The sequence below is a fragment of the Salmo salar genome, chromosome 11 (assembly GCF_965601325.2).
Source record: "Salmo salar chromosome 11, fSalSal1, whole genome shotgun sequence".
In the NCBI taxonomy this organism is placed as follows: Eukaryota; Metazoa; Chordata; class Actinopteri; order Salmoniformes; family Salmonidae; genus Salmo; species Salmo salar.
The window spans coordinates 89,359,147-89,383,205 of record NC_138301.1 but is presented as its reverse complement, the minus strand read 5'-3'; the positions used below and the strand labels follow the sequence as shown (position 1 = coordinate 89,383,205).

The following is a 24,059-nucleotide window of genomic DNA, read 5'->3' as shown; positions in this document are numbered from 1 at the left end:
TTGCACTTTTAGCTACATTGATGCTCTTCAGTCTCTCTGTTGTATTTGGGAGTAATTATTTATGTCATGTCACAACAACGCTTATTTCCCAATGTATCTTCACAGGGGATCAGTGGATAATTACTTTAATCTATTCAAATGGTATCAGCGGTTATTACATCAAAGAAGGGAGGGAAAATAACTCGATTATGATTATGCATCAGTGACACATTCCATCACTATCATCGCTTTACTCTGTTTGACTGACTGTACCCCTTTGTCATGTGCATATCCCTCAATGGACCTAATGCAAGTCTTGTTCACACAACAACAAATGTACATTGTTTTCTTTTGTAAAATAACATCTAAAATAACCTTCCAAGTAATTGTGAGCAGTAAGTATCATAACAGCGAAAAATATACTGTAAAATATGTCCTAGCTACCTCTCCACAAAGCGTATTGGTGAACATAATTTACAAACGACTGATACACCAGTTTCATTGGTTACATCAACATGCCCATCAGATGCAGGGTTGTCGTTGCCCCCACTGGATTTACTGACTGGGCCAACGATACAGCAGCATACACTGGTGTTGGCTTGACAGTCTGTGGCCAACTCTGTGTTTCGTCGTGAATTGTAGCGTGTTTTTACTACAAACAAGATGTATGTATAATTTTTTGAATGGCAAAAAGAACGGGAGATTAGGATTGAAAACATTTCGGCGCGGCGTTCTTCAAAGGAAAGGATTCTTCTTTCGTGGTGGTGGATTTTTTTGTTGTTGCTTGTAGCAATTTCATTGGCTGTTGTGGACATTTTGGATTCATTTTAATGTTCCTTTTTATATTTTTAACCCAAATATCTTATCAAATCGAATACTTGTGTGTCCCACGTTTATTTTAGTCATTACTTTTTGTTTGTCTGACACACTGGACACTGTTTTTCAGCGAGACGCAAACTCGGAATGCTAAACAACTTTCGAGGGGATTGGTCTCTCGCGAAAGAATGCGTTTGCTAACTGGATAGCTAGCCAGTTATCTAGCTAGCTAACGCTAAGTGTACTTTGAGTGGATGCTTGAAGGGGAAAACGTAGTCGGCCAGCGAATTTATACAGTTGAAAAGTTTCGTGGTTTTTAAGCAATTTCCGGACTTTATAACAAATTTGACATTATTTTACGGTAAGTGAAATCAGTTAACAACACTTGTTCTACCATTACCACTTTGCTGTAACGCGTTAGCTAGCTAGCAAACTAGCGGTTGGCTAGTGTGGTTCTTGGTGTGTGTGTCTGTGTGTGTGTTCTCGCTAACTTGCACTCTTCACAGGTGGATTTCCTTACGAAAGTGTTGGCAAGCTCACAATTACTAATGGAATGGCTTTGGCTAGTTAGCTATATTCTGTTATAGCAAACTAGATAGGTTGTTGTTAGTTTTACAGACTGGAATATCACAATCTGACAATTACTATTGTTTTTGTTTTCCTAAACTGGAATGTCAAATCTACCGTGTACTTTCTGTTTTAACTATGTAACCCTAACCCTACTAGCTAGTAGGCGACCAACAACCCAATTAATTGCTATCTGACAATGTTTCATGCTGGCTAACATATTGGATAATGCAGTCGTTCCATAGGCGTGACACAGATAAAGGCATGAGACCTCTTTATTGACAATCAGTATAATGCGGAAGGAAATAAGAGGCCAATAGAACTGTAAATAACGAGATTAAATGCATGTTGTTAATCACTTCATGTGCCGAATACCTTCAGTTCGTGTTTTAGGACAGATGTCTTGACCTGTACTCGACATCTTGGCTTTTTCATTAGCTTTCACCTTTACTAATACGATTAGCCAGGCTAATTTTAATCTGCTGGGTTTGATCATGTATTTTAATGCAAGCCAGTGAGGCTAATCTCACGACGGATTTATCTGATATGGTAACCTTAGTGTTAAAAATGGAGTTATCCAATGACATTCTCATTCTAGAATGATTAGCTAGCTAGACCGAAACCCTACAATGACTCTGGGATTTTAAAATGGGAGGTGTACATTTTATAAAACCATGAAGCTGTGAATTTCTATTTAATATGCAAACATCTATGATTTTGTATTTACCCTGGATAAGTAGGCTATTACAAGCTTTACCTGTGAGTCACCGTATGCTTTGTCTATGCCAAGTAAAACCTGTTTGAATTTATAATTTTTTTTAAAAATGTATGACTGCTTTGTGTAGCTTTTGTGGTTAGTGAGTTTAGATAATTAGCAGGTGATGAATCTAGCAAACAAGATAAGGTTGATTCAGGGGATTGTAGGCTCTTGGTAGGCAGGCTCATCTTCACTGGATTATCAGGCTGACTATTTAGCACCAGCACACACACACTTACCCAGGCCAAACTAACACCTCAGGTTATTAGAACTGTCCAAAGGTGATCCTGTTGCTTTGACATCTGAGCCATCCTGGTAACAGGAAAATGAAAGACAAGGCACGGGGGTGAATTTTGGTGGCCTCTGGTACATTCTAATGCTAAATTATTGAATACTTTAACAACTTTACCTCACAGATTGGTAAAATGTGTTGTGATATTGACTAGAAAGACATGACTTGCAATTAACATTTCTGGAAAATGGTGCTTGGGCGGTATACCGTATATACCAGGGTATTTGGAAAAAGACATGGGATGGTTACCCAAAACAGCGATTTGAGCCAGTCACGTGTTTGTTTACAAAAAAGCACAACGAGCAAAATGGGAGCTTCGTGAGGTAAGTCACTCCTGCAGCAGAACTTAAGTGAGGTGATCAATTTACACTTGTATGAAATTCAGTACTGTTTGTCAGCTATATAGATTATAACTATTAAGTTAGCTATCTAAGATGTGCCAAATAAATTCTCTCCATCTGGTTTCTGTTAGCCTGCAAGTTTAAGCTTCTTGGTAACAGCGCCATCCTCTTACAGGTAGTTTAGAATTTCATAGCAATGTACAGCAGTGGACGTGAGTGAACATATTACACGCAATGGTCCTCGGCTCCCTCTCTGATTGCAGTCCTGTAGAACAGCCAATTCAAATTTGGCCCATGTTGAATTATTTGTTCTTTGACTAGGCTTGTTGGTAAGATTGATTGTGATTTTGGTTTTAGACTGACCATGGTTTTGTTGAAGTCTTGTAGGCAAAGTGTAGGCTGTAGCATTTCCTTTCCTGGCATGTTCATACCGGTTACCAATGCAAGGTTTAATAAGAAAATGTATGAGGGTGATTTGATTGTATAATCAGATTTGACCAACCAAGCCTTGCTATAAGGAAGTAGGCCACTTGTATTTTGGCAGTGGTGGAAAAAGTACCCAATTGTCATTCTTTAGTAAAAGTAAAGATACCTTTTTAATAGAAAATGACTGAGGTCAAGTGAAAGAGGTCAGATCATGACGTCGGTGCTTTTCAGGTCAGAAAGTCAGAGCTCTAGAAAGATGCCAGAGTTTCCGACTTGGATTTCCAAGATGGATGACCGGTTCTTTTTTATTTTTGGAGTTTCCAGTTGTCTTGAAGGCACTGAAGTCAGATATTTCCTAGTTCCCAGTTGTTTTGAACACAGAATAAGTCTCAGCGGAGGGTCCGCCTCTCATGGTCCCTGCTCTCTCCTTTCTTCCGGTGAGGCTGACCAGAGAGAGGGGACACCATCTTCCTTATGAAAACGCAGGGCTATCGATACACTTGACTACTCATTCATTGCAGCGCGAGTGGAAGTAGGGAGAGGCATGTTTTGTAATAGTGTTGAATAAAAACAGTGACAGTGCTGAATAAAAACTTAGACATGAACTCACTCATAAAAACAGCAGGTCTTTGCTGTATTCTTTGACAGTCGCTCTCTGGTCATGGTTTTAAAAGTTATGTAATCTCATGTAGGCTGGTATCAAACTTTGCTGTGGCCGGGATCGTGGAAGCTGTAGGCACAGTGATTTGACAGTGATTTGAGCTATCTGATTGGCCCATGCAGTAGGCACATTCGATTTAGCCACAAATCTCCCGGTCTGCGGGGTAGGCTTTTTTTTTCTTTTTTTTTTCTCCCCACTTCTTTTCAGACAAATGAAATGGTTCAAAATGGGAACACGGCCTACCCGATGTGTAGGGCTTTTGAATCAAGTGCACCTACTGTCAACAGCGCAGGCCTTTAATGCCTTTATCATTGGCTTTTCTACAGAAATGTTTGGTAAACGACTAGGAATGCCTTGAAGATGGCGATCGACCGGTTGGTGACCACTGCTCTAGATGATAGCCAAAGCCACATGTAGCCTAAACAAAATAATAATCTGTTCTCTCTCTCTCATTCAAATTTTTGTTCGAATAGAACCAATACCTCCACATTGACTCAATATGGAAGTACTCTTCCTCCATCTCAACTTTTTTGTTCACTTGTTTACTTCCTGCTTAGGGATGGGAATTGCGAGGGACCTCACTATACAGTATTATCACAATACTTAGGTGCCGATATGGTATGTATTGCAATTCATGAATGTGATTTTGTCTTTCAATATTCCATACATAATGCTCACCGTATGTCTTCTCCCGAGGGACAAGAGAGAACTTGTTTTCTCATGGCTTTGATCAGTCACGGTAATAAGTGCTGATAACAGATTGGCTCCCTATCTAAAAATATGGAAAAAGGAAGGGAAAATACTGAATTTTAATGCAATTACAGTCAACTAGCTCAAAAATAATATTGCGATATTGTCAAAAAGATAAGGTATATCGTCAAATAATATCCCGATATGTAACTATCGATTTAAATTGTATTTCTTATTTGTATCACTATTCCTGCTTTCATGTTCCACGAGACAAGATGTCTTGCCCTGATGGTGTTGAACAAAGAGAATATGTAACCGACACCTGGCTGACTCAGTGATTCGGCCCGTTTTGTTTCTGAAAATAAACTCCTTAGGGCCCTACCTATTACAATTGAAAAGTTTCTATGATTATTTCAATTTCCACTTAGTTTTTGAAGCCATAGGCAGGGCTTACATTAGGCTAATTGCTATTGTAGGTGAAAGTGTTAAATAATGCACAATTACATTAGAAAATTAGGATGGTTGCCATGCGTACTATATATTTTCCCTTCCCCCTCATGCTCATCATGTGCCCAAAATGACAGAGCAGCAGTATGTTGTGGGATATGTGCTGTAGGCCTACCTACAGTCGTGGCCAAAAGTTTTGAGAATAACACAAATATTAATTTTCTAAGGTTGCTGCTTCAGTGTCTTTAGATATTTGTCAGATATTACTATGGAATACTGAAGTATAATTACAAGCATTTCATATGTGTCTATTACATGAAGTTGATGCAAAGAGTCAATATTTGCAGTGTTGACACTTCTTTTTCAAGACCTCTGCAATCTGCCCTGGCATGATGTCAATTAACTTCTGGTCCACATCCTGACTAATGGCAGCCCATTCTTGCATAATCAATGCTTGGAGTTTGTCAGAATTTGTGGGTTTTTGTTTGTCCACCCGCCTCTTGAGGATTGACCAAGTTCTCAATGGGATTAAGGTCTGGGGAGTTTCCTGGCCATGGACCCAAAATATCGATGTTTTGTTCCCCAAGCCACTTAGTTATCACTTTTGCCTTATGGCAAGGTGCTCCATCATGCTGGAAAAGGCATTGTTCGTCACCAAACTGTTCCTGGATGGTTGGGAGAAGTTGCTCTCGTAGGATGTGTTGGTACCATTCTTTATTCATGGCTGTGTTCTTCGGCAAAATTGTGAGTGAGCCCACTCCCTTGGCTGAGAAGCAACCCCACACATGAATGGTCTCAGGATGCTTTACTGTTGGCATGACACAGGAATGATGGTAGCGCTCCCCTTGTCTTCTCCGGACAATCTTTTTTCCGGATGCCCCAAACAATCGGAAAGGGGATTCATCAGAGAAAATGACTTTACCCCAGTCCTCAGCAGTCCATTCCCTGTACCTTTTGCAGAACATCAGTCTGTCCCTGATGTTTTTCCTGGAGAGAAGTGGCTTCTTTGCTGCCCTTCTTGACACCAGGTCATTCTCCAAAAGTCTTCGCCTCACTGTTCGTGCAGATGCACTCACACCTGCCTGCTGCCATTCCTGAGCAAGCTCTGTACTGGTGGTGCCCCGATCCCGCAGCTGAATCAACTTTAGGAGACGGTCCTGGCGCTTGCTGGACTTTCTTGGGCGCCCTGAAGCCTTCTTCACAACAATTGAACCGCTCTCCTTGAAGTTCTTGATGATCCGATAAGTGGTTGATTTAGGTGCAATCTTACTGGCAGCAATACCCTTGCCTTTGAAGCCCTTTTTGTGCAAAGCAATGATGACTGCATGTGTTTCATTGCAGGTAACCATGGTTGACAGAGGAAGAACGATGATTCCAAGCACCACCCTCATTTTGAAGCTTCCAGTCTGTTATTCGAACTCAATCAGCATGACTGAGTGATCTCCAGCTTTGTCCTCGTCAAGCTGGTCCTTTTGTGGCAGGGCTGAAATGCAGTGGAAATGTTTTTGGGGATTCAGTTCATTTGCATGGCAAAAAGGGACTTTACAATTCATCTGATCACTCTTCATAACATTCTGGAGTATATGCAAATTGCCATCATACAAACTGAGGCAGCAGACTTGAATGAATATTTCAAAACTTTTGGCCACGACTGTATACTGTATATGGGTGATCTATATTCAATCAAATGTACGAGTTGGTTTAAAACCTGTTTAATCCTTTATCATGGTTGGTGTCTTGACTGATTTGTCCAAAATTGTGTGACAAAACATTACTTTTCTGTCCATGCATTTATGGCAGTGTAAGTTATCGTTAATCATATATTAAGCATTAATCAGTTAAATTAGACATTGAACTTGAATCCTTTAAGAATCCTGGATCTTGCTGTCGGACAGTTATTTTTTTCTTTGTATAGAGCTCTCAAATGCAGTGTAATTAAGTAACGTTTCGTGTCATATGTTACATGGTGAAAACAGTTTTCACGGGCACACAAATCAATATAATAAACGGGATTGCAAAATCGAATGCTTCTAACCGAAAGAGTCACCTTGATATTTAAAACCTATATTGATACTAACAATAAAGTGGTTCTTCAATACTTCTGGATAATACTTGTTGGATACGCATCTGGTGTCCAGCTGATAAATTACGTTGTGATATTTTCACACGTCATCATCTGATCTAGGAAGGAATTTTCCAAATGGCTGTCAAGTGATGAACAGCTGTTGTGATAGCGCATGTGATGCAACAACAGTCCAAGTGCTGAAAAAAAGGTGTTCGCGAGGAATGTCCAGAATATATTGGTGTCTCATTCATTATGCCGGTAAAGACGGTTTGTGGCTATAATATCCCTAGCGAATTGTTGATCATCTGTTTTCTGCTTGATTTACAGCAGGGTCTCATTAGATTAAACAGAGAAAGCATCAAGGTAATGATTTTATGTTTTTTTGCCTCGGATTGGACACAGCGCAATTGTGTAAAATGGACTATTGCGCAACACTCAACGTTATTCCTATTAATTATTCTGGATATAATGATTACAAATTACGTAGCCTAGTGGGCTTATTCACAGCATGATCTGGTAATGTAATAACATGACATACATTTTGTTTTCCATGTTAGACCTGCCATTTTAAACAATACGCGGCTTGAAGTAGTTTACTGGAATAGGCCTACCTTTAAAATCAGACATTTCCTCAATTGGGTGCTTGAAAAGGCCTTGTAATTATTGTAGCCAATTTAGAAGTTATCTTGCTCCGTTATAAGTATCCATGATAAAAATAAAAAAATTCACCGTTTTTGTGAGAGATGTGGCCACTTTAGTTTGTTTCCAGCTGCTTTAATTGAAGGGTGTTGCGCTACTCTGTTGCGGTTAAATCACGTGTGGTTATTATGACGACGACAACATCTGTTGGCTTCAACTTGGCTTTCCATACAAATCCTTCCATTAAAAAAGGAACCTGGTTTTTGGTCATTTTCACATTATAAAAACCGTGATGGTGAGATTAATGCTACCGCTATTCATGGATTTATTATGGGTGCCTGCGTTGGCCACATAGGCTACAGAAAGATCGCCATGCCTGCATCCAATGTCCACGTTATTCTCACACATTTTACAACGTAATAATCATTTATCAATGCATTGGCAAGGTCTAAAACATCAGTTATTCTTAGTGGTAATGGCCTAGTTTTTCTTTTACGCTTTTTTTCATGCTATATTAGACCTTTATGTACAATTATATAAATTATACAATTGTATAACATGAGGTCCCTGAAAACTACAAATAAGTGCTTGAAAATGTCCCTGAACGTCCTTGAATTTGACTTGCTCATGTATGTATGAACACCTGCTCTTTCCATGACATAGATTGACCAGGTGAATCCCTTATTGATGTTACTTGTTAAATCCACTTCAATCAGTGTAGATGAAGGGACAGGTTAAATAAATATATTTTTAAGCCTTGAGAAAATTAAGGAAAGTGTTAATGTTTTGTGTATTCAGGCTCAGGACTATTCACTATGTGTATAGGTGGAGTTATGGGTCAGTTTGCATATATTACATTTTATTCCTTTAAGTACACGTGGTACTGCATGGAAAATATCATTTTTGGTTGTTTTTTTCAACCCATTTTGAAATTTTGATCCCAATGTCACACGTTGGCCCCATTTTATTTATAAAAAGACCCAGATATGCAATTTGTTGACACTACAACACAGTAAAGACTTGGATATGCATTATCCCGAATGCTAATCAATACAAATGTATGTTAAATTCGCTGCTCTGTTTTGCGGGTCATTTCTTAGGGAACTGTCAGAGGCGCTCTCGTATTGCTACATCACCAACATTTCAAGAATAGAGTTTTATATGGGTTCTAACATGGCAGCTGTTCTAAAACCTGGCCTAACTCTCTATTTATATGGCTGTGCTCACAATGGCCACCAGTCCAACCATTATGCTGTCATTGACTTGAATGGGGACGCCCACTCTATTCATTCTATTTCTATGGATGTAAGCCCATCTTTGATCATGCCAGTTCCACTGGCTCGCCTGTTCAAATAACCAGCTGCGTAAGAGGATTATGTAGAGAGATTTCATGTGAAATTGACTTGAATTCGCCAAGACCTCAGATTTTCCACTAAACCAACACACTCCAATGGAAGACGTTGTAGCTATATTTGGCATACTCGCACATTTCTGATTTGAGGAAGATGTTGATATTGTTTTGCTTGATGACCAAGAACGTGTGATGGGCCGTATTGCTCTAACCACCCGTGCATGTCACTCAATAGTTGCAGAACAACACAGAAGAATATCAAAGGGCATTTACAAAATAGGATATCGGTGGAGCAATACAAAGCTAGACACTCAAAACAAGATGTTATGTCCCTGACAATGTTGTTGTAAGCACACACCATGTATTTTTCCTTTGCCTTGCTCAGTGTTTCTTCTCTGGATGTAATCGGTTGTTGTGCCACTATTTTAGCACTCGCTCTTTCTCAACAAATAGTTCTAGATTCATTGCTTCCTCAGCATGGCAAAAAGCTGACACGGCAGGCAACAATGATGCATTGAAGTTAAGGCCCCTCTCACCAGTCAAACCTTACCGTAGTGATTTATGGCATTTTCCATGGAGCCATCTTCTGCTTCGCAATGACCTGATCCTTTCCTCCCCCTGGAAAGGAAATATTTAGACTCATCCTCCAGATCCATTACTACAGAGCAATGCGTCGGGTCTGAGTGAGTGTGTAAGTGCTATGGAATGTTTCTATTAACATGTACGGAACCCTTTCTCTCGAGTGCTAGTGTATTCACGGGGGGGGGGGGAGGGGGGTTGCAGAACGAGCTCTTTTGGTGGCCTCTGGTACATTCTAATGCTTTGATTCCATCTCAAATACACTGCTAAATTATTGAATACTTTAACAACTTTACCTCACTGATTGGTAAAATGTGTTGTGATATTAACTTGAAAGACATGACTTTGCAATTAAAATGTCAGAAAATTGGGGCTTGGGCGGTATACCGGGGTATTTGGAAAAAGACATGGGATAGTTTCCCAAAAAAAGCAATTTCAGCCAGTCACGTGTTTGTTTACAAAAAAGCACAACGATCAAAATGGGAACTTCGTGAGGTAAGTCACTCCTGCAGCAGAACTTAAGTGAGGTGATCAATTTACACTTGTATGAAATTCACTACTGTTTGTCAGCTATATAGATTATAACTATTAAGTTAGCAATCTAAGATGTGCCAAATAAATTCGCTCCATCTGGTTTCCGTTAGCATGCAAGTTTAAGCATCTTGGTAACAGCAGCAAAGACAATCCCCTCCTGGATTAAGATCCCTGCTGCTTAATGTTTGTTTTGAGTGTGTGCTGCAAACTGTGTGTTTTTGAGATACTTGCATAGCTTTATGAGCTGGGTTGTCTGTCCTAACAGTAAATATTTACATGCGCTCATTGGCATTTACCTAGCATCCGCTATGAGAATGCCTTAGTACTTGTTAGCATTCTGTTAAATTACATTTTTGGGGCAATTTTACGTTTGAAAAAAAGTGTCAGGATGTTTGAGTCAGAGTTGGTAGGGTTTCAGAGTCAGACTTGTTAATCAATCACTGTGGTTGGGACTTTGAGGGAAGGCGATAGATTAGACTACTTTTTCTAACTAGATTACTCGTCTACCCTTTCAATTTGAATTTGTGACATCTAAATCTAGTCTACTCTTTCAAACATTTTCAGGGGGAGGACCCCTAGACCCAGATTGCCAGATTGTGCACCCCCATATTTATACAAAGTCAGACGCCCATGAATAGACCTACATGTATGATTGAAATTTAATCAAATCAGTAGGCCTATCAATATACAGTGGCAAGAAAAAGTATGTGAACCCTTTGGAATTACTTGGATTTCTGCATAAATTGGGCATAATTTGATCAGATCTTCAACTAAGTCACAACAATAGACAAAAAGTCTGCTTAATCTAATAAAACACACACAATTATATATCTCTTCATTGAACACACCGTGTAAACATTCACAGTGTATGGTGGGAAAAGTATGTGAACCCTTGGATTTAATAACTGGTTGACCCTCCTTTTGCAGCAATAATCTCAACCAAATATTTTTTGTAGTTGCGGATCAGACCTGCACAACGGTCAGGAGGAATTTTGGACCATTGCTCTTTACAAAACTTTCGTTTCAACAATATTCTTGGAATGTGTGGTGTGAACCACTCGAGGTCATGCCACAGCATCTCAGTCGGGTTGAGGTCAAGACTCTTCTGTTGAAGCCATTTTGTTGTTGATTTACTGCGTTTTGGGCCGTCCTGTTACATCACCCAACTTCAGTTGAGCTTCAATTGGCGGACAGATAGCCTTACATTCTCCTTCAAAATGTCTTGATAAACATGGGAATTATTTTTTCTGTCTGATGGCAAGCAGCCCAAACCATGATGCTCCCTCTACACATAGTGTTGTGTGTTCCTTCCAAACAACTCAACTGTAGTTTCATCTGCCCACAGAATATTTTGCCAGTAGCGCTGTGGAACATCCAGGTGCTCATCAGACGGTGCTCAACATCAGACGTGCAGTGATGTGTATTTTTTTTTTTTGTTTGACAGCAGTGGCTTCTTCCGTGGTGTCCTCCCATTAACATCATTCTTGTTTAGTGTTTTACGTATCGTAGACTCGTCAACAGAGATGTTAGCATGTTCCAGAGATTTCTGTAAGTCTTTAGCTGACACTAGGATTCTTCTTAACCTCATTGAGCCTTCCTGCGCTGTGCTCTTGCAGTCATCTTTGCAGAACGGCCACTCCTAGGGAGAGTAGCAACAGTGCTGAACTTCCTCAATTTATAGACAATTTGTCTTACCGTGGACTGATGAACATCAAGCTTTAGAGATACTTTTGTAACCCTTTCCAGCTTTATGCAAGTCAACAATTCTTAATCTTAGGTCTTCAGAGATCTCTTGTTCGAGGCATGGTTCACATCAGTCAATGCTTCTTGTGAATAGCAAACTCAAATTTTGTGAGTTTTTTTTTTATGGGGCAGGGCAGCTCTAACCAACATCTCCAATCTCGTCTCATTGATTCGACTCCAGGTTAGCGGACTCCTGACTCCAATTAGCTTTTGGAGAAGTCATTAGCCTAGGGTTCACATACTTTTTTTTCTTCAACCTACACTGTGAATGTTTAAATGATGTATTCAATATAGACAAATACAATTTGTGTGTTTTATTAGTTTAAGCACACTGTGTTTGTCTATTGTTGTGACTTAGTGGAAGTTCCGATCACATTTTGACCAGTTTATGCAGAAATCCAGGTAATTCCAAAGGGTTCACATGCAAGAAAAAGTAACTGTATTTAGTACCATGAAGTATTATGACAATTGTGTTTATAACCTTCAATCTGTTCTTTTATCATATTTTGGACCAGAATGTGGCTCTCCACTACCTATTGTTCTTGCAGTGAGGATTCAACATATTCCTTTATTTTTTTTAATTTGTATTACTTTTTACCCATTCCCAGTTATGTGAAATCCATCTTGTAGTTAGTCTTATCCCATCACTGCAACTCCCGTACAGACTCGGGAGAGGCGAAGGTTGAGATCCATATGTCCTCCAAAACACGACCCTGCCAAGCCTCACTGCTCACTTAACCCGAAAACCAGCTGCACCAATGTGTCGGAGGAAACACCGTACAAACCCTCCCCTAACCCGGACAACGCTGGGCCAATTGTGCGTCGCTTCATGGGTCTCCCGCTTTACGGCCGGCTGCAACACAGCCCGGGATCGAACCCGGATCTGTAGTGACGCCTCAAGCACTGCAGTGCCTTAGACCGCTGTGCCACTCGGGAGGCCCCCAGATTCAACATCTTCGTCTGTTTTCATAAATTATTAGGGAGCCAAATCAATGGCTCTCTCGATTCGGTTCAGTATATCGAAAAGATCTGTTCAGAAGGAGCCGTTAGTTCGCAAACTATCCATCACTAGGCTACACTGACGAGTCACTTTAGCAGTCACTGGCAGGTCTTGACATGGGATTCAAATCCTAGGAAAATACAAACAAGATTGTTTTGGTTTTATTATGTCCCAAAGCGATTACATGGATATATGACAAAGCTGTATGATTTATGAATAGCAAAGGGATGAAGGAGATCGACACCTTTTTATAAACTAGTAAACACGAGCTGTTCTGTTGTCAATCAAAGAACAGTAAATGGCCTATGCGTGCGACTTTGTGGTTGGCTATAGGCCTATGAAAAACAACAGAAGAAAATAATGTGCCACAAAACAGTTAAGTGGATTTCATCCCATTCGTACATGGGACATGTAAATTCACTCACATGAGACTAGTGTTGACACAATACCAGACTTTTGACTTTGATGTATGCATTTAGCATAATGAATCAATTATACAATCTAACATAATGGTAAATCTCTATTGATAAACTGGGTAAATGAAGATGTAGCCTAGGCCTATTCACAATACAGGTGAATGCATATTCAATAGGAGTGTGCACTTATTGAGTTGAGGTTGTTTTGGCTGATATCATCTGTATCCCCATAAAAATCTATTTCTCTTCCATTTGGGACTTATTTTAATGTACTGATCAACAACATTTGCATAGAAGTAGCTTATTTTATTAAAGTGTGCGCTGTAACCAGTAATGACATCATTAACGAGGCAAGAGTGTGGCCCATCAGAGTCCTATTCTCTCTTTCACACAGGGAGAATCTCAATTGCATGCTCCTTGCAGCCTCCTCATTCTCAAAATCCATTGGATGAGAGCCAGAGGTCCCTCCCCTCTGATCTTTTTTTAAGGAGGCGAGAAGAGGGTACATGAGTATGCATTTCAGACGCTGCTGGCAATAGATCATCTTTGGGAGAGACATGAAAGAGGGCACAATTAAGTGAATTAAAGTTTTGGTGCCAATCAGCATATTTTGAGTTATGGTTTGCATATTATCACAAAGTACTAGGGTAGGCCGTAGGCAGACCTGGCTCTCGAAAAGAGAGTGCGGACTGAACACAGCGCTGCAGATTTCCTCAAGATAAAAACGTAATATTCAATATCTGTAAGTTAGACTATATATTAGCACTTCGTATACTCGTGGTAATAACATTCAATCTGGATAACTAAACAAATCATAAGGCTTGAGACGTATCGATTTTAAATATTACGAAAACGGGCAACACTCAAACATGAAGGACAGTTAACAAGGAGAATACATCTCCAAAAGAAAACGTGACTCCTCGATGGATACAGACGATTTATGCTTTTCACCACCGGGACTGGTAAGGGTGGAAAGCAATCTGTTAAGGTCGCTAAATGACAAACTGGGCGTACTTGAATTAGTCAGTAAAGATATTTAAAAAAAGTTTGTGTGTGTATCCCACATCTGTTGCTAGGGGGTAAGGATGTTAGGGACAATATATGCTTGAGAAAAATGTAATGCAATGGCAGTCCTGATTTATAGGTAACAATCATATCAAATTATGATTTGTCACATGCGCCAAATACAACTTACAGTGAAATGCTTACTTAGAAGCCCTTAACCAACAATGCAGTTTTAAGAAAATACCTACCAAAAAAGTAAGAGAAGAATAACAAATAGTCCAGGTAGACATTTGATTAGCTGTTAATGAGTCTTATGGCTTGGGGGTAGAAGCTGTTTGGACCTAGACTTGGTGCTCCAGTACCGCTTGCCATGTGGTAGCATAGAGAACAGTCTATGGCTAGGGTGGCTGGAGTCTATGGCAATTTTTAGGGCCTTCCTCTGACACCGCCTGGCATACGGGTCCTGGATGGCAGGAAGCTTGGCCCCTGTGATGTACTAGGCTGTATGCACTACCCTCTGTAGTGCCTTGCGGTCGGAGGCCGAGCAGTTCCCATACCAGGCGGTGATGCAACCAGTCAGGATGCTCCCGATGGTGCAGCTGTAGAACCTTTTGAGGTTCAGAGGACCCATGCCAAATGTTTTCAGTCTCCTGAGGGGCAATAGGCATTGTCATGCCCTCTTCACGACTGTCTTGGTGTGTTTAGACCATTCTAGTTTGGTGATGTGGACACCAAGGAACTTGAAGCTCTCAACCTGCTCCCCTACAGTCCTGTTGATGAGAATGGGAGAGTGCTCGGTCCTTCTTTTCCTGTAGTCCACAATCATCTCTTTTGTCTTGATCACTTTGAGGGAGAGGTTATCCTGGCACCACATGGCCAGGTCTCTGACCACCTAGGCTGTCTCGTCGGTGATCAGGCCTACCACTTTTGTCGTCAGCAAACTTAAAGATAGTGTTGGAGTTGTGCTTGGCCGTGGAGTCATGGGTGAACAGGGAGTACAGGAGGGGAGGGGCCCCCGTGTTGAGGATCAGTGTGGCAGATGTGTTGTTACCTACCCTTACAAACTGGGGGTGGCACGTCAGGAAGTCCAGGATCCAGAGGAAGGTGTTTAGTCCCAGGGTCCTTAGGTTTGTGATGAGCTTTGCGGGTACTATGGTGTTGAACGCTGAGCTGTAGTCAATGAATAGCATTCTAACATACAGTTGAAGTCGGAAGTACATACACTTAGGTTGGAGTCATTAAAACTCATTTTTCAACCACTCCACAAAATTCTTGTTAACAAACTATAGTTTTGGCAAGTCGGTTAGGACATCTACTTTTGTGCATGACACAAGTAATTTTCCCAACAATTGTTTACGGACAGATTATTTCACTTATAATTCACTGTATCACAATTCCAGTGGTTCAGAAGTTTACACACACTAAGTTGACTGTGCCTTTTAAACAGCTTGGAAAATTCCAGAAAATTGTCATGGCTTTAGAAGCTTCTGATAGGCTAATTGACATAATTTGAGTCAATTGGAGGTGTACCTGTAGTTCAAGGCCTACCTTCAAACTCAGTGCCTCTTTGCTTGACGACATAGGAAAATCAAAATAAATCAGCCAAGACCTCAGAAAAAAAATGTAGACCTCCACAAGTCTGGTTCATCCTTGGGAGCAATTTCCAAACGCCTGAAGGTACCACGTTCATCTGTACAAACAATAGTACCCAAGTATAAGCACCATGGGACCACGCAGCCGTCATTCCGCTCAGGAAGGAGACACGTTCTGTCTCCTAGAGATGAACGTACTTTGGTGCGAAAAGTGCAAATCAATCCCAGAACAACAGCAAAGGACCTTGTGAAGATGCTGGAGGAAACGGGTATAAAAGTATATATATCCACAGTAAAATGAGTCCTATATCGACATAACCTGAAAGGCCGCTCAGCAAGGAAGAAGCCACTGCTCCAAAACCGCCATATAAAAGCCAGACTACGGTTTGCACCTGCACATGGGGACAAAGATCGTATTCATTTTTAGAAATATCCTCTAGTGGGATGAAACAAAAATAGAATTGTTTGGCCATAATGACCATCGTTATGTTTGGAGGAAAAAGGGGGAGGCTTGCAAGCCGAAGAACACCATCCCAACCGTGAAGCACGGGGGTGGCAGCATCATGTTGTGGGGGTGCTTTGCTGCAGGAGGGACTGGTGCACTTTACAAAACAGATGGCATCATGAGGCAGGAATATTATGTGGATATATTGAAGCAACATCTCAAGACATCAGTCAGGAAGTTAAAGCTTGATTGCAAATGTGTCTTCCAAATGGACAATGACCCCAAGCATACTTCCAAAGTTGTGGCAAAATGGCTTAAGGACAACAAAGTCAAGATATTGGAGTGGCCATTGCAAAGCCCTGACCTCAATCCTATAGAAAACGTGTGGGCAGAACTGAAAAAGCGTGTGCAATCAAGGAGGCCAACAAACCTGACTCAGTTAGGCCAGCTCTGTCAGGAGGAATGGTCCAGCATTCACCCAACTTATTGTGGGAAGCTTGTGGAAGGCTACCTGAAACTTTTGACCCAAGTTAAACAATTTAAAGGCTATGTTACCAAATACTAATTGAGTGTATGTAAACTTCTGACCCACTGGGAATGTTATGAAAGAAATAAAAGCTGAAATCATTCTCTCTACTGTTATTCAGACATTTTACATTAAAATAAAGTTGTGATCCTAACTGACCTGAGACAGGGAATTTTTACTCTGATTAAATGTCAGGAATAGTGAAAAACTGAGTGTAAATGTATTTGGCTAAGGTGTATGTAAACTTTCAACTTCAAATGTAGCTGTTCATTTTGTCCAGGTGGGAAAGGGCGGTATGGAGTGCAATTGAAATTGCATCATCTGTGGATTTCTTGGGGCGGTATGCAAATTGGAGTGAGTTTAGGGTTTCTGGGATAATGGTGTTGATGTGAGACATGACCAGTCTCTCTTTTTTAAAGCACTTCATGGCTACAGATGTGAGTGCTAAGGGTCGACAATATTACGCATATTAATTGTTAATGGCTTTGTTAATTGTTAATATTAGTTTTTTTTAATAGCTTCTGATGGGTTCTGACTTCTAAACTTGAAATATCCTTGTTCCTGGTACTTAGGGACAGAAGGGAATGCAGAATGTTTACATTCTGTCTGAACATGTTATTGTTAGACATCAGGTTTCCTATGGAAAGGAGAAGGTCCACAATCTGGTACAAGTCAACAGGACAGCCATGAGTTGGGGAGGAGTGACAAATTTGGGCCGAGGTCAGATGAAGTGAGAAAGAACATGCATCACTAAAGTCCTGTCTTGCATCAGAGATGTATTGGCTGTCCAGATGTCTGAGGAGACTCAGCATATGAGGAAGGTTTAAGTAACAGTGCTTGTGTGCATATGGCTTTCTGTTCAGCTGTCTGACCCATTGGGTGACTAAACTTGGTTTGAGCTTTTCCTAGTTGTCTGTTACGTTATAAATAAAACAGAGTTAAAAACTAACACTATTTATAAAGCAAATTGAGGTGAGAGCATTGGAAATGCTTTTAGTGGTTGATCTGCTTCTATTCTGTGGTTGGCACTGTGCTCTTTTTGAAGGATGTGTCCTGACCTCTCGGGGGGGCCTAGGGATCCGGGGGGGCGGGTAGCTTGCCGGTCACTGGGATGACAACCCAACTTGGGATGGGGAGGGGCTTTAGCGGGTGGAATAGTGGAGAACAATTGGAGGGTTACTTAGTAGCAATGTAAATATCATGGTGCAGCTATATGGACACTCAATCACTACAGTATGGTACTTTTTAATGGTACATTTACAAACATATATTATGATACAAGTTTCAATCTATTTATCTCATTATGGTAACTGGTGAAATAAGTATAGCCAGTTGTAATTGTAATCGCTTAGGAGATAGTAAGAAAAGACAAACAATATTTACCTGGCTTAAAGAGAAGTAATATCTATTGTTTACGGGAAACTCATTCAGCAATTTTAGATGAAGTGTGGAAAAAGGACTAGGGGCGTGAAATATACTTCTCCCATCGGCAAAATAAACTCTAAAGGGCTGATGTTAATTAACAGCAATTTTGATCAGAATGTGCGAATTGTCCAAACAGATCCGAATGGTAGATGGATTATTTAAAATATATTTTTGGGCCATAAACGGATATGGCTCATTAATCTTTACGAACCAAATAATGATGACTCACGTTTCTTTGAAAAGTTCTACACTACCGTTCAAGAGTTTGTGGTCACTTAGAAATGTCCTTGTTTTTGAAAGGAAAAACACTTTTTTTGTCCATTTTTAAAATAATCAAATTGATCAGAAATACAGTGTAGACATTGTTAATGTTGTAAATGACTATTGTAGCTGGAAACGGCAGATTTATTATATATATTTTTTGGAATATTGACATAGGCGTCCAGAGGTCCATTTTCAGCAACCATCATTCCTGCGTTTCAATGGCATGTTGTGTTAGCTAATCCAAGTTTATCAGTTTAAAAGGCTAATTGATGATTAGAAACTCTTTTGCAATTATGTTAGCACAGCTGAAAACGGTCATGCTAATTAAAGAAGCAATTAAACTGGCCTTCAGACGAGTTGAGTATCTGGGAGCATCAGCGTTTGGGGGTTCGATTACAGGCTCAAAATGGCAAGAAACAAAGGACTTTCTTCTGAAACTTGTCAGTTTATTCTTGTTCTGAGAATTGAAGAGCAGCGCAAACTGGCTCGAACCAGAATAGATAGTGGGAGGCCCCGGTGCACAACTGAGCAAGAGGACAAGTACATTAGTGTCTAGTTTGAGAAACCTACGCCTCACAAGTCCTCAACTGGCAGCTTCATTAAATAGTACCCGCAAAACACCAGTCTCAAAGTCAACCTTGAAGAGGCAACTCCAGGATGCTGGCCTTACAGAGGAGATACTTTTTGATGCAGTTAAAGCCGTTATGTCTGGGGAAAACGGCTCGATGGCGTACCAGTGGAGGTATATCTAACTTTTTTTATATACTCAGAGGACCGTTAATAGCATGTTTTAACCACTCCTATGTAAATGGTAGATTATCGGACACACAACAAGGTCTGATTTTCATTATTACTGGAACAGGATACAAGTGGTAAATATAAAGATCCAGTCCATTTAAAAAAATTGGAGGCCCCTTACACTTCAGTGTTGTGATGCAAAATGTATAGCGCATAGAATTGAAAAGGAATGGTCAGATATTATACTTTTTTACATGGACGATACTTTGAAGAAATATAAAATAATACTGGAAACAATAGAACACTATGAAAAATCTGGGAAACCAGGCCTGCTATTCATAGCTGACTTAAAGGCTTTTGATAAAGTACGACTGGAGTTTATATATAAATGCCTGGAACATTTTCATTTTTGAGAATGTCTTATAAAATGGGTTACAGTAATGTATAGTAACCCTAGGTGTAAAATAGTAAATAATGTCTACTCAAAGTTTTAAACTGTCGAAGTTAAACAAGGTTGTCCATTATCGGCTTATCTATTATGGCCATCGAAATGTTAGCTATTAAAATCAGATCCAACAATAATATCAAGGGGTTAGAAATCCAGGGCTTAAAAACAAAGGTGTCATTGTACGCTGATACATGTTTTCTTTTAAATCCGCAATTTGGATCCCTCCACAGCCTCATAGAGGATCTAGATACTTTTTCTAACCTCTCTAGATTACAACCAAATTATGATAAATGTACTATTACGTATTTGATCACAAAAAAATACAACCTTTACATTACCGTGTAGTTTACCAATAAAATGGTCTGATGGTGATGTGGACATACTCTGTATACATATCCTGAAATAAATTAATGCTCTCACTCCAATATATTTGAATAGAAAGTTATCAAAAACAGATAACATCTTGCTACCATGGAAAGTAAAATGGCTGTCTTTGTGGAAAAACCACCCTGATTTAGTCATATCCCATTTTACCTATTTTCTTATTTTCCTACACCTAGCAAAGTTAATTAAATTATATGAGAAAAAATATTCAATTTTATTTGCAATGGCAAACCAGATTAAATTAAACAAGCCTATTTATATAATTTAATATGAATTCAGAGGGCAGAAATGATTTAAATATTAAAGCATTAGTTCTCTCACTTAAATCCGAACTGGCAAATTAATAAGAATGTCTCACCCCATTTTCAAGAATGGACTTTTCCCCTTTATTCAGATTACACTTTAAGGAAGAAAATCATCTCCCAAATATCACTTTAAAAAAAAAACAAGTCATAGAAAGTTGGTTGCAATTTCAATATAAAGTATCTTTAGAAATTATATCATAAATAGGGTTGGTGGAGTTATGTCACACATGCAGCAAACAAAAAAATATATGGAAATGTCTGCTCAACTCAATTACAGCCAACTAATTGCAGCATTACTGCAAAAATTGAAATATTCCATATGTGTTATTTCATAGTTTTGATGTCTTCACTATTATTCTACAATGTGGAAAATAGTAAAAATGAAGAAAAACCATTGAATGAGTAGCTGTCCAAATGTTTTGACTGGTACTGTATAGCAAAAAAATATATAACATTTAAATATTACATTTACATTACATTTAAGTCATTTAGCAGACGCTCTTATCCAGAGCGACTTACAAATTGGTGCATTCACCTTATGATATCCAGTGGAAATATAAAAAAAATTAATAAAATAAAAGAAAAAATATAAATGCAACATATCAAGTGTTGGTCCCATGTTTCATGAGCTGAAAAAAAAGATCCCAGAAATGTTCCGTACGCACAAAAACCTTAATTCCCTCACATTTTGTGTGCGCAAATTATATTTTGATTCAGTGTATCTATCACCCATTTATCTGCTGCCTGTGACAGCAGCTTTGGAACCGTTGGATTTTTCTATCTGCGTCCCTAAGAATAAGCACAAGTCTGCTCTCTCTCCCATACTCCCTCTCTCTTTAATCTGAATCACTTTAGAAATGACATTGAAACCCCATTCATCATCTATGGGGAGTAGGGTCTGGCCTTTTCGACTGCTAATGTATAAATGTCCCCCCTGTAGCACATCAAAGTGACTGTTCCCCTGTGGCTCCTCTCTAGAAATGGGGCCTATTTCAGTCATTTTGGCTTTGACATTGTCAAGTTCACTGTCCACCCCTTTCACTGATTCCCTTTACATCTGCCCTTTATTCAACTCATCATCAGCCAGTTAACTGACATTTATCAAATTGGAAGTCATCAGGAGGCCCAAGAGAATGCTTTTATCTCTATGTTCACTGGGCTGTGTGGCTTTGTCAACAAAAGCAATACAAAAGCAATACATATGCATAGTGTGACAGTTACTTTTTGCTCCTGGTCTCAGTGGGCGTGGGGGAGTTTTGCCCCAGCACTAGGTCTCAACAATGAGTTGATTAGTAAAAACAGGTGTTATAGGCTAGCGCTAAGCTCGACTTGGACAAAAGCCTGCATACACTCACAGGGTTGAGAGTGGAGATGCACGATATATCGATGAACATACCGGAATTGCTAAAAATGCCAACATCGGTATCGGCCAATGTCTAGTTTAACGCCCGATGTGCAAAGCCGACGTGCGTATCTATATAACGTAGGTACATGACGTAATGACACCATGTAAAAATGTGCGCTATATGTGCATCACAGCATTCCTAAACTAGCCCACAATGTCTGCTGTGTGGATCGAGCAGTCAAGCAGTCATTTGAAAGAGTAACATTTCAGCGAGACAACTCAAAGGCGAAATCCATTAAAGCCAAGATAATGGAATTCATTGCCCTTGACAATCAACCGTTCTCTGTCGGGGGTAATGTTGGCTTTCGCCGACTGGTCGAGCACCGGTACACACTACCAAGTACACTATTTAGTCCGATGTTGCCCTGACGGAGTTCCACAGTAATAGCGTCACTGCTATTAGCTTCACGACATGCATACTATGGAACGCCGTTTGGGTCTTTGCGTGTCAAAGGTACAGTAGCACTGTCAAAGTGACAAAGTCTGCTAGCAAGCACCGGCCACGAGCGATGTGTTTACAATACCGAGTTGGTAATAAAGCATCTTTTGTTCGACCGCAACTTCTGGGGTGGCTAGCTTTAGCTTGGTACCTAGCTAGCACCAATACAACCAGCCTGAAAACAATGACCAGTAGAAACTGCAGTAATTTTCATTATTCTTAGCAATGATTTAGGAATCCTTGTAAGTATTAGCTAGGTTGCCACTTGTTGTTCGCCTATTGAAATTGAACTTCAGTTCATGACAATAATTAGCTAGCTAGCTACTTAACCTTGTTGCCCAAAGCTAACGTTATAAGCAGCCAGCTCGCATCATCTGGCCAGTGACGCTCGACCGGACTGGCTTATCTGTTGTGAAGCTAGCCACAATAAGGATTAGGCACAATAGTGGAATTTGTGGTTTACGCCTTCAAAATAAAATTATATTTTTTGACATGCAAAGACCCAAACGGCGTTCTATAGAAATCCTGGTTGAGAATGAAACAACTGAAGAAATGAACAACAAAACGGCACAGCAAGTAAGTGAAAGAAATAGGTTTTTATTATGTTTTACTGCTAAGGGGGACTTATGTAAATGCCAACAAAATAATTGTTTGTTGTGTGTGTGTGTGTGACCTTTATTTAACTAGGCAAGTCAGTTAATTAAGAACAAATTCTTATTTACAATGACGGCCTACCCCGGCCAAACCCGGACGACGCTGGGCCGATTGGGAGTCCCGTAGGGCAGCGCACAATCACGGCCGGATGTGATCGAGCCTGGATTCGAACCAGGGACTGTAGTGATGCCTCTTGCACAGAGATGCATTGTCTTAGGCCGCTGTGTGTGTTTTGTGTGTTAACTATTTAACTGTACTAGAATGCTTAAAAGGCCACTAAAATGTTTAATATCTTATCAATATCGTTTTTTTGGGCAAGGAATATATTGGATATCGGTATCGTCCAATAATATCATAGGTGCATCACTAGTTGCGAGTACACTCTGCACTATGGTAAAGCACTGAGTAAACAAATGCCCCTTTAAGGTGTTCAGCCTATTAACTCCTGTGCGGCCTCGACATCCAGCGAAAAATCATATCGCCATTAGCATAACAAAATGTAATAATAAAAAAAAAAATATATATATATATATATATATATATATATATATATATATATATATATATATATATATATATATATATATATCGTTTTATAGATACACCTCTCCTGAATCGAACCACGTTGTCCGATTTCAAAAAGGCTTTACAGCAAAAGCAAAACATTAGATTATGTTAGAGGAGTATATCGTAAAAGTAGCCACATAGCCATTTTCCGACCAACCACATGCATCACAAATAACCAAAAAACAGCTAAATGCAGCACTAACCTTTGACAATCTTCATCAGATGACACACCTAGGACATCATGTTACACAATACATGCATTCTTTTGTTCGATAAAGTTCATATTTATTTATAAAAACAGCATTTTACATCGGTGCGTAACGTTGACTAACTATTTTCCCTCAAATGCATCCGATGAAACAGAGCTACAATTTACTAAATTACTATTCGAAAACATTTTTAAAATGTAATATTGTCATTCTAAGATTTATAGATGAATATCTCTTGAAAGCACCTGTACTGCCAGATATAAAAATAACTTTACTGGGTAATCACACTTTGCGATAAATGGGGATGCGATACTCAGAACAATAGGCTAGCAATAGCAATAGGCTAGCCA

General features: G+C 39.7%; 1 protein-coding gene across 2 annotated transcripts in view; it reads left to right on the top strand.

Annotated features, from left to right (window-relative positions):
* The first annotated feature begins 499 nt into the window (after positions 1–499).
* LOC106563143 (erbin) overlaps positions 500–24,059 on the top strand; it is a 138,158-nt gene continuing 114,598 nt past the window's right edge. The window contains exon 1 of one of the 2 annotated variants that reach the window (XM_014128408.3): positions 500–1,156. The gene's annotated coding sequence lies outside the window, so the exon portion shown is untranslated. The remainder of the gene's footprint in view (positions 1,157–24,059) is intronic. The other variant, XM_014128409.3, reaches the window with a different exon arrangement.